Raw genomic sequence first — 12,275 nt, 5'->3', positions numbered from 1 at the left:
TCCTTTATAAAACATATACACATGGGTCTTTTAAATTAATTAATATTTGCGTATTTTTTTCTGATTATAAACTGTGTTCCAAATTATTATGCAAAAAGTTTAGGAGTGATAAGGTTAGAATTTTTTTGTTTGTCATTTACACTCATTGATGGTGATGTGTGTCAGGGCTCTTTATATCACTGAAAGCAATTGCAGATACCTGTGCAAATTAGTTTGGCAGGTGTGTCCAAATAAAGGCAAGACTACTTAAGAAGGCTGTTCCACATTATTAAGCAGCCCACATTTTTTGCCAAAATAGGAAAGAAAAAGGATGTGTCGGCTGCTGAGAAGCAACAAATTGTGGAGTATTTAGGTCAAGGCATGACTACAATCAACATTGCCAAGACACTTCATCCTGATCATCGCACAATCAAGAAGTATGTAGCCGATTCCCAGCACACACGTGTTCGTGCTGATAAGGAAAAATTGAGGACTCTTTCCAACAGGCAATTGCGTCAGGTTAAAAGAGCAGCTGCAAAAATGCCTTGTCATAGCAGCAGACAAGTTTTTGAAGCTGCTGGTGCCTCCAACGTCCCCCGAACAACAAGACGCAGGGTCCTTCAGAGGTTTGCAGCTGTGCGTAAGCCATCTTGTCAACCACCTCTATCCACTGCACACAAGCAGAAACGGCTCCAGTGGGCTAATCGATACATGAAGACTGACTTCCAAACTGTTTTGTTCACCGATGAGTGCCGTGCAACGCTCGATGGTCCAGATGGATGGAGTGGAGGATGGCTGGTTGATGGATACCCCATGAAAACACAGCTAAGGCGCCAACAAGGAGGAGGTAGAGTAATGTTTTGGGCTGGAATCATGGGGAGAGAGATTGTCGACCCCTTTAGGATCCCTGAAGGGGTAAAGATGAACTCCATAATCTATGTGGAGTTTCTAAAACAGCACTTCCTGCCATGGTTCAAGAGGAAGAACCGTGCTTTCCACAGCAAGATTATTTTCATGCATGATAATGCACCGTCTCATGCTGCAAATAACACATCTGCATCTCTGGCTGCTATGGGCATAAAAGAGGACACACTTATGGTGTGGCCACCATCTTCCCCTGACCGCAACCCCATTGAGAACCTCTGGAGCATCATCAAAAGGAGTGTCTATGATGGCGGGAGGCAGTTCACATCTAAGCAACAGCTCTGGGAGGGTATTCTGTCCCCATGCAAACCAATTGAAGCACAAACCATCCAAAAACTGACAAATTCAATGGACGAGAGAGTTCAGAAGCTTCTTTCGAACAAGGGGTCCTATGTGCAAATGTAACGTCACCTAGAATAAAGTTTTGACTTGAAAACGGTTTGATTTCATTTGATAATGCTTATAATTTCACAAATGACCATTTTTTTGTTCAAAATAAAAATAAAAAGGTTGAAAACTCTGCTGTGCATAATAATTTGGAACATGCATTTTGAGTGTTTATTTTTAAAAATATACTGTTTTCATAGGCAGTTTGTTCAAAAACATTGCAATTATACTAGAATATTAGATGACTGGAAAACAACAATGACTGCAATTCATATAGGTAATTTAGAGAAAATATGAGGAAATATTTTTTGCATAATAATTTGGAACACAGTGTACAGTGTCCTACTGTTATGTGGGAGACAAGTGTAAAACGTGGGTCACACTTGTGTTTGTGCCGCTGTTGCGAGTATTTGTTGCACGTAGTAAGAATGCAGCATGTTCTGCATGGGTTTTTTTCCCCCCAGTAAAATACAGATAACCTAATGAAAATTCAAGAGAAACCGTCCTAGCACGCGTCGTAAGCGTACCGAATCTAGAGGGATTTTGGGAGAAGTCCTGGGAGGTCGGCTTATAAGTCCCGCTTTCATCTCTATATTTAGGACGCAAATTCAGTGGAATATAACATCCCCGCTCCACCATTAACCGACACCATCTGAGGAGGGACAATGATGTTACTACATGGCGCCTCGTGCACAGGGCCGCGATCATAATCAGAAAATAGCGAGGTCTGTGCGATCAGGGATAGGCAAGGCTTTTCTACTACATATTTTCTACTGGGGTGGAGAAACACTACACTGGGTGTAAGAAGAACTTTGGGGCATCATACTGTGTGGGGGCAGTGTGGGAGGGGCAGTGTGGGAAAATGTGTGCGAGGGGATATCGTACTGTCTGGCGGGCACTGAGGGGCATCATAAGGAGTGCACGTAAAACACCTAGGCATAATGTGTACGGGACACTGAGGGGTGACCGTAATATTAGGACAGATTACACTGTAGACGCGTCACACAGTGTGTAGGGGTCCTAAGAGGAATTATAATGTGTGAGGGGCCATTGTGAGGGCATCATACTGCATAAGGGGCTTCACAAGGGCACTAATTCCTTGTGGGCCCACAAAAAGAACTGAGCAGGGTGAGGCGTGTGGCTACCCTGTAAAGGAATTTGCCAGCATGTCTTCCTCTGTCTGGTCCTTCAGAGTTAGGATCACAGTCTATGGGGTATGGCAGGAGGTTTTTCTTTTTTAACACTGGTAGTCTGGGGATAACGTGTGCCTTTGCATAGTATATAGCTGGATACATCAGGGCTGTTCGTTCAGCACATACATGTAAGGATTTTCAGCACAGCGCATCGTTTTCTGTGAGGGAAACTGCTGCCATTAATCCCTCAAGCCCCTCCATTGTCCTATCAAAAGCGCCTCACATCTTTACATCTCTCTGCTCAGTGTTACTTCACAGGCCAAAAAGCAGAGCAAGGGCCTCTTTATTGTGGAGACTGAGAGGATTTACACGGTTCAGTTTCTCTTGGCAAATTATCATCATCTGTAAAATGCGAGTTCTTTGCCCCGGGGACCTTACAAATCACATGACATCACGGACTGCGAGCATTTCTTGGTCATTAAGTCCTCTCACATCTCCGTCGGCTGACAGGATATTACCAGGCCCTGGAGATTAATTGTTAGCTATTGGCGCCTTATTCCTCTTAAAGGCGCTATATCAAGGACTTTTTTTTTTCCCTATGGGGCTAAGCACTTATCGGCAGGTAATTGCTAACTCTCTGCTCCCTCCTGGCTTAGTGGTTACAGACTGATCCCGGTGACGATTCTCCAGCATCCAGTGATGTCACGTAAACAGAGCATCACCTTCTCTTCCGCTCTGTTGACAAGGTGTCACTGTCGACATCATGCAGACTGACAGCCAGCTCAGACTAACAGCAGAAGAGAAGGAACTGCTCTGCTGACATAACGTCACAGGAAGCAGAATCGCTGTCCGGAGCAATCGGTGACCACTCTGAGCTGGGGAGATTGTCGCAGGGCAGCGCAGGCAGGTAAGTAGCGTTTTTTGGGCATGATAGGCTACCCTTGAAAAGCAGCAATCAGAGTTTCTTTTGCTGCTGTTATGTTGGCTGTATAGCACAGCTGTCACCCACTGTCTAAGGAGAGGGCTCAGCTCCTAAGCCTGCTCCAAATACACGCACCCGACGTAAAGATAATGAAGGGTTCATCAAGATCTAAATTATTTATGTAAAATCCACTGCACAGGAATGGTTAGCAGAAACTGGCTGAAGAAGCCTCAGCATTACCACCGATTTCTAGAAAATATCTATTGAGAATTTGCGGTACTCCAGATGCTGCAGAGCACACCGCCGGGCAGTCACAGGTCTCTTCCAATGGATCGCACCTTCAGACAGATATTTCTCATCAGCACTGGTAGAAATGGCGCCTACACTGTGGGTAATCTGCAATGATCTTCATGGATTTATGAATGAAGCCGTCGAGCCACCTGAACTGAAAAATGCAGCAATCTCCAGCATCATTAACTAAACTGTACACTGTCCATGTAAGACCCCACCCAGCCAAAAAAAGAGGTCATCAGCCGCACCGCGCACTTGTAGTCAGGCACGGTGTCTTCTATTTCCTGTCTGCCGTGGTGCTTCTCTGAGAGTAGCAGAAGCAAATCAGGGAAACAGCAATTCACACATAAATAAAAAAAAGAAGTGCAAAACAGCCAAAGATTGTGTGAACACTCAGCAAATAAGATTAACTCTTCACATGCCTCTGACATAAAACCGGATGCTACGATGTGTTAAGCGTTACACTGCAAGCGCCCACTGTACTACGTGCTGGATACTGGAAGGACACCGTGCACCATTGTCACAAATCTGCCAGACATTGGAACGACCTGGCACCCCAGCAGTATCACTGCATAAAGAAGACCGTTCTTTCAGGAGTATAAAAGTGCATGTTTTATATTCCGATGCAGTAAGCTATACTTTTCTATGCTGGATGGACTGGGATTCATCAGAGATTTGATTTTTTTGCAGTACGGAACAGCACAGCAGTTTGCTCAACTCCTCACAGACATCCAAATGAAACATATAATGGGTGGTATACAAGCGGTTTGTTTTTTTCTTTGCGGCAAAGCATGTCACTATGTGCCAGAGGTAGTCCTCACTCTCAGTCCCAAGTATACAGTTGTGGCCAAAAGTATTGACACCCCTGCAATTCTGTCAGATAAGATTCAGTTTCTTCCTGGAAATGATTGCAAACACAAATTCTTTGGTATTATTATCTTCATTTAATTTGTCTTAAATGAAAAAACACAAAAGAGAATGAAGCAAAAAGCAAAACATTGATCATTTCACACAAAACTCCAAAAATGGGCCGGACAAAAGTATTGGCACCCTCAGCCTAATACTTGGTTGCACAACCTTTAGCCAAAATAACTGCGACCAACCGCTTCCGGTAACCATCAATGAGTTTCTTACAATGCTCTGCTGGAATTTTTGACCATTCTTCTTTGGCAAACTACTCCAGGTCCCTGATATTTGAAGGGTGCCTTCTCCAAACTGCCATTTTTAGATCTCTCCACAGGTGTTCTATGGGATTCAGGTCTGGACTCATTGCTGGCCACCTTAGATGTCTCCAGTGCTTTCTCTCAAACCATTTTCTAGTGCTTTTTGAAGTGTGTTTTGGGTCATTGTCCTGCTGGAAGACCCATGACCTCTGAGGGAGACCCAGCTTTCTCACACTGGGCCCTACATTATGCTGCAAAATTTGTTGGTAGTCTTCAGACTTCATAATGCCATGCACACGGTCAAGCAGTCCAGTGCCAGAGGCAGCAAAGCAACCCCAAAACATCAGGGAACCTCTGCCATGTTTGACTGTAGGGACCGTGTACTTTTCTTTGAATGCCTCTTTTTTCTCCTGTAAACTCTATGTTGATGCTTTTGCCCTAAAAGCTCTACTTTTGTCTCATCTGACCAGAGAACATTCTTCCAAAATGTTTTAGGCTTTTTCAGGTAAGTTTTGGCAAACTCCAGCCTGGCTTTTTTATGTCTCGGGGTAAGAAGTAGAGTCTTCCTGGGTCTCCTACCATACAGTCCCTTTTCATTCAGACGCCGACGGATTGTACGGGTTGACACCGCTGTACCCTCGGACTGCAGGGCAGCTTGAACTTGTTTGGATGTTAGTGGAGGTTCTTTATCCAACATCCGCACAATCTTGCGTTGAAATCTCTTGTCAATTTTTCTTTTCCGGCCACATCTAGGGAGGTTAGCCACAGTGCCATGGGCTTTAAACTTCTTGATGACACTGTGCACGGTAGACACAGGAACATTCAGGTCTTTGGAGATGGACTTGTAGCCTTGAAATTGCTCATGCTTCCTCACAATTTGGTTTCTCGTCCTCAGACAGTTCTTTGGTCTTCTTTCTTTTCTCCATGCTCAATGTGGTACACACAAGGACACAGGACAGAGGTTGAGTCAACTTTAATCCATGTTAACTGGCTACAAGTGTGATTTAGTTATTGCCAACACCTGTTAGGTGCCACAGGTAAGTTACAGGTGCTGTTAATTACATAAATTAGAGAAGCATCACATGATTTTTCAAACAGTGCCAATACTTTTGTCCACCCTCTTTGTTATGTTTGGTGTGGAATTATATCCAATTTGGCTTTAGGACAATTCTTTTTGTGTTTTTTCATTTAAGACAAATTAAATGAAGATAATAATACCAAAGAATTTGTGTTTGCAATCATTTTCAGGAAGAAACTGAGTATTATCTGACAGAATTGCGGGGGTGTCAATACTTTTGGCCATGACTGTACATGGGGAGGCAAGTCTAAGGCTCTGTTCACATGGAGGGCTTTTCTTGTTTTGTTTTTTTTCTTAAGGAGAAAACGTTTTCTATTCTCACACACAGGACTTCCATTATGACTCTCTTTCAGATCATTCCTTCTTGCCTGGACCAGTACTGAAAAACAACTTGTGGAAAAAGAACAATATTTGAAAGTGATCGTTATAAAACCCTCTTCCAAGCAAAAAGCTGCAAAAAAAAAACTCTTCCAGCTCTCTTTAAAATACTTAAAGTAACACTCATCCAATTACTCTGCAAAAAGGCAGCATTTCTTGAAGTAGCTTCTGCTTGAAAAGTTTTCAAACACCTAAACCAAAAAAAACTGTGTGATGGTTGTCACCAAGTATTTCCAAAGTCTTCAATGAGAACCATACCAAGCTACACAACAGGGTGGACATATCACTGGTGCAAGTTATAAGGGGGCCACTACCACCTCCAGAGCAGCTTCTGTCGTAGTAGAACTACTGGACTCCAGAGGGCCCCTATACTGTTCTTACACAGGGGCCCTTTTCTGTCCAGATCTGCCACTGATACACAAACATACTACTAAGGGGTCCTACCGATCAGATACTAGGAAAGCTAAGTGGACCCTTTGATGTGAGCCGGCAGCCATATTGATCGCTATACAACCGGTTCTCTGAAATCTGTTTGACATAAGAAAAGCTGAGCAGATCACGGAAGCTTTCTTCAGTCACCATCCTCTGAGTATGTCAGTAGTCATAAGATCGATATATTACAGCAGTGCAAGGAGATCTAGTATTTTTAGAGAAATCATCACATCCTGCTGATCGGCAAAGCCAACATATGTCGACGGTCATAAGACATTACATATTTCGGCAGCGTCCAAGTGTGTGATCTTTCAAGAAATAAAAATTCCTTCACTTCAGAGATATTGGTAGCGAGTGATCTCAGCCACATGTGAGGGGGTCCTCTCCAGCCATCAAAGGAGCAAATGACATAGCCGAAACAGTCTACATACACAGGGTTCTGAAAAACACAAAGAAAAAAAGCACCAAAAAACAACAACAGGGTGCTTACACAGGGTTCTGAAAAACACAAAAGAAAAAAAGCACCAAAAAGCAACAACAGGGTGCTTTCAGTGAATTTCTATATTATATACCGTATATTTTTCTATTTCCACGTAATTGTATAGCAACAGTTTAGGAATCAGGAGACATGAGCACATCTCCATCACCATGTGACGAAACAGCGATGACATATCGTCAATGGCACAAGTCATCCAGCCCCCTATCATCAACAAAGGAGCACATCCAAGGGAAAGTAAAACTTCTGTAAGGTATGGTTACGTTTATACGATGCTGTACTTTACATTTATACAGTGCATTGTGTAGGGGTTTCCATCTAAATTCCCAAAAACAGTAATATAGACAGAACCATTCAGTTTAATGAGCCAGAAAGTCACTGTGGACCCCACTAGACCTCTATTCCCGACGAGTCCGATGGTTGGACACTGCCATATTAAAAGCCAAACTGAATGACAGCCCCATAACACTCAATAGCCATGTCAGAACTTATGTTTATATCTTGAGGAGATTAAGAAGGAAACCCCGCCATAAGTGAAAAAGCCTTATTAATCCATACAGCTTGCTATCCCACACTTTAGTTAGCTTTATAAATACAAGAGCGTATGGGTGACTTGCTTCTTTTTCACTTCTCTCAGGGGTGTGGGATGGGCGAACCCCGAACAGTAAAGTCTCACTGCGCAGATGTGAGTTTACTTGCCTCTGCACCGTGAGACTTTCTCACTGAGCTAGCGGTGATCTCATGGTTCTGAGGTCTCCGCAGTTCATTGGTCTGGCTGGGAAAGCAGCCTCTGTGACCTGCGGTAACCTCGATGAAGTCACTGTTGGTCAATGATGCTGCTCACAACAGCTCATTAGTGGTTTTAAGTCTAGACGGTCACATCTTGGCACCGTCCAGGTTGGAAACTATTAATTCCCAGATAGATATGGACTATGGCGTGGGACAGAATGACGGAGAGGTGAGGGATATTATTGTTTTATTACAGGAGACAAGGGATTCAATGGATTGGGTGTTAGGTGAGTATAACAGTGTGTTATTTATAAATAAAAAAGGAAAAGTGTTTTGCTTTTATTTCAAATAAAGGACTTTATTCTGGCTGTGTCTTTACCACATAACTAAAGAATTTCCAATGGATAGGTGTCTTATAGACTCCTCTCCATTACTAACCTCAGGGCTTGATGTCACCAGACAATACAAAGGTGAAATCAACCCCACAAATATTACCCCACTTGCCACCACTACAGGGCAAGTGGGAAGAGCCGGGCAAAGCGCCAGAATTGGCGCATCTAATAGATGTGCCTTTTCTGGGTGGCTGTGGGCTGCTATTTTTAGGTTGGGGGGACCACTATCCATGGCTCCTTTCCAGCCCAAGAATACCAGCCCCCAGCTGTCTGCTTTAGCAAGGCCGGTTGTCAAAAATGGAGAGGGTGGGCCCTCAAAGCATTTTTTTAGTTATTTAAATAATTTTAAAAAAAAAACGTGGGGACCACTCTATTCTTGATAACCAGCTTTGCCAACGCTGACAGCTGAGGGTTGCAGACCGCAGCTGTCAGTTTTGCCTGGCTGGTTATCGAAAATACAGGGGAACCCTGGCCCTTTTTTTATTTATAGCGCAGGCACCCTGTGTAAAAAAAAAAACTCAAGAGCCGCCGCCGGCTCTCACCATTATTAGCGGCAGCAGGCATCGACTGCTGGGAGTGGTAGTCCCATCAGCCAACGTCAGTGTCCGAAGCGGAACTTCATACCTCCGATCACAGCTGCGGGCTCACGCTGTCATCTGACAGTGTAGGAACCGCAGCTGTCTGACTGGCAGTAATGATTTTACCGTCTTCAGAAGCAGTGTTTGCTGCGCTGTTATGCACATGACACCGTGGCAAATATTGGATGTTAAGGGCCCGGGTTCAGATTCGGGTACTGATCTGGTATCTGAACTTTAACTGTTCGGCCGAACCCGAACATCCAAGGGTCTGCCCATCTAGTACTATTGAAGTCCTATGTGCCCATTTCTAGAACCCAGACATCAGGAGGATAGGGTGCCTGATGCCTGTTTAGCTTTCCTGAAAAAAGTAAATTAAGTCAAAAGGGGTGGCCCTGCGGTTAACCTCATTATCTCAATAACTGGGAAATTCGGGAGTCGAACTAACATTCGAACCTACTTTTATGGCATATACTTTTCAATATGCCTAAAATTACACCCCTGTAAGATTCATTGAAACCTTTGTGGGCAGAGTTAGAAATATGGCCCCAGTCTAGAAATGGCAGTGCTTCCCTAACCTATAGAGAGCGGCTTATGTCCGAGGCATCAGTTGTTTCCACATTTACTTCCAACCTCAATGTGAACAGACTTTAAAAAGGTTGTCAGTTGCTAAAATCTGCAAGCAATAAAGGTATAGTAGCCCCACAATGTATTGCATACAATAAAATGGATGGGTGGCCTTGGTACAACGGAGTCCGAAGCAGCGCTCTGCTCCAGTTACTAGGAGGACATCAAGGACAGAAGCATAGGCTGTAATAATGGGACAAGCCCTTGAAGTTCCCAAATCAATTTTCACTTCAAATGTACAGGAAATTTAGTAGGAGGTGCGTTAACATGAAGTCAAAGGTTCATCCGGCCAAAGAAGAAAAAAATCTACACATGGAATAAACAAATCCATTTCTTCCTCATGGATATGTGGCGATCCAGCACAGCAAGACGTCTGACTTCACTAGTCTGGAGCTCATTAGGAGCCGGAAACACATCATCTCACGTGCTACACCACAACCAGAGTCAGGATTGATTTTCTTATGCAGATACTGAGCCTGCGTTATCAGAATAGTTCTCATCTGCAGAGCTGGAAAGAAAGATATACATCCAGGCCCCACACACAAAAAAAAAAACAAAAAAGGGGGTTAATTTTAAGACAGCTTAAAAAGTCAATAAATATTGGCTGGTAGTCCTCTCATTTCTAAAAGTCGTTTTTTTTTTTTGTTTGTACAATAACAAAATCACACCGAAAACGATTCTTCAGACTTGTGAATGTCGAAACTGTACATCGGATTAGGCAGAGTAGAAACAATTATGATAGCTTGCAGTCCTTGTGGTTACATTTTTGTTATTTTATTTCACTAAATCTGTCTGGAGGAAATGTTTTATGCTGTTAGGGTGGTTTCACATTAGCGTTTCAGGGCGCAGCGACGGCCTGCACATGGCCGCCGCTAAGCCCCGCCCCCTGCCGCGACTCCTCCGGTAGCTCCGCCTACGGGCGCAAGACGCTGCATGCGTCCCCTATCTTTATCACTGGGGACGCAGGCTGTGCGCAGTATGCGTTTGGCGGCGCATGCGTCCTTTTGACAGTGCGCCGACCAGCGCCAAACGCAATCTGTTGCAATTTGGTTGCGCTCGGCACACCGTCAAAAGGACGTATGCGCCGCCAAACGCATACTGCGCACGGCCTGCGTCCCCAGTGATAAAGATAGGGGACGCAGGACGCATGCAGCGTCATGTGCCCGTAGGCGAAGCTACCGGAGGAGGCGCGGCAGGGGGCGGGGCTTAGCGGCGGCCGTGCGCAGGCCGTCGCTGCGCCCTGAAACGCAAATGTGAAGCCACCCTTACTGCTAAATTAATATCAGTAAAAAGAAAAAATCCCAACTAAAAGCCCAGATCCTTAGATCAGGAACAAAACAGACATTTATAGGACATTTCATAACTTTCCCAAATTCTTATGAAAACATTTACAGCACATCCTGCACTGAACTGCTGCACCCAATGTGTTATATATTTTAGGAATCTCAGTTGGTCCATTTTATACCGATTCCACAACACTCTGTGCAGTATATATTTGTCACAGACCCATAGACTGGTATTGGCTCTTTTCATTCATGCTGCTTGAAAAAAAAACAGATATGTCTCCATGTGTGTTTTGCATGGACACGGCCTTTAAAAAACACAAGGCATGTGGATAGCACCATAGAGTATAATGGGTAGGTGTTGTATCCATGAAAAAAAAACAAAAAACGGCATTTCAGTGTTAAAGGTGTCTATAACCTTTAGTGAAATTACACATCATTATTCTTAAAATTAAGTTTACTGATAAAGCTGTTCTCTGGCTTTAAACATTTTTTTTTTTTTTTTTAAATCGATAACCAGACTTAAAGATCATTGACTGACCAATAGAGCAGTGACGCTACGGCATCCCTCCGAGACCTCAGAGAGAAGCAACTGCAGTGCTTTACGGGATGGCGTTGCACCCTCATTAATCATATTGGAACAGCGGCTCAGATAAGTGACAGAACATTTTTAATGGGATCGTACCAACATTTGACAACCCAAATGAGCCCCAGCGGGGACTGAAAGGGAACCTGTCACCATGTTTGGCCAATATGAGATGCGGCCACTAACTTTCAGGCCCTATATACAGCATTCTATAATGCTGTATATCAGCACCTAACCGGACCTGTAAGAGAAGAAAAAAGCTGCACACGCCTGCACAGGAGCACGATGCCGGGTAAACGGAGTGGATGACGTAGGGATGTGTCATCCCCACGAAGCTAGAAGGAGGACAGTATTGCAAGAAGAAGGGAGGCGTTGACCAAGACCAACCGAACCCCTCGGACAGGATTTCCTACCAGGTGAGTAATAAAAGCTCTTTCTTCTCTTACAGGTCGGGTTGGGGACTTGTATTCAGCATTATAGAATGCTGAAAATCAAGACCGAAAGGTGGCGGCTATACCTCATATCGGCCAAACCTTTTGGGCATGTTCACACGGTCAGTAAACGCTGCGGGTTGGATGCTGCATACTGCCGCAGAGTCCAGATGAAATCCCATCCAATACGCTGTAACAAGAATTCCCATGTCTACTATGCATTATGCATGCACAGACGCCCACGGCTTACCGGAGGAGACGGACAAGCGGCGAGCCTCTCCAGACCGCAGCATGTCTATTTATCTTTCAGAGACGCGAGCCTTCACAAGAGTAATGTCACCCGTGCAATGTACTGGACGCGGTGATTCTGCACGGTTCGGTTATCACATGCGGATTCATCTGCGTTCAACAGACAGCAGCGCTTTGGACAAAGCAGACACGTGCTGCATCCTAAATGCTACCAAATACT

The 12,275-nt window shown here is 44.3% G+C and overlaps 1 protein-coding gene across 1 annotated transcript in view; it reads right to left on the bottom strand.

Moving 5' to 3' along the window:
• NCK1 (NCK adaptor protein 1) overlaps positions 1–12,275 on the bottom strand; it is a 139,796-nt gene that overhangs the window by 103,430 nt on the left and 24,091 nt on the right. The gene's annotated exons all lie outside the window — the stretch shown is intronic.

The sequence above is a fragment of the Dendrobates tinctorius genome, unplaced genomic scaffold, assembly GCF_039654945.1.
Source record: "Dendrobates tinctorius isolate UK_male_01 unplaced genomic scaffold, ASM3965494v1 ptg000049l, whole genome shotgun sequence".
NCBI lineage: Eukaryota > Metazoa > Chordata > Amphibia > Anura > Dendrobatidae > Dendrobates > Dendrobates tinctorius.
Note: the sequence above shows the minus strand (reverse complement) of the source record. Positions and strands in the feature narration are given on the sequence as shown.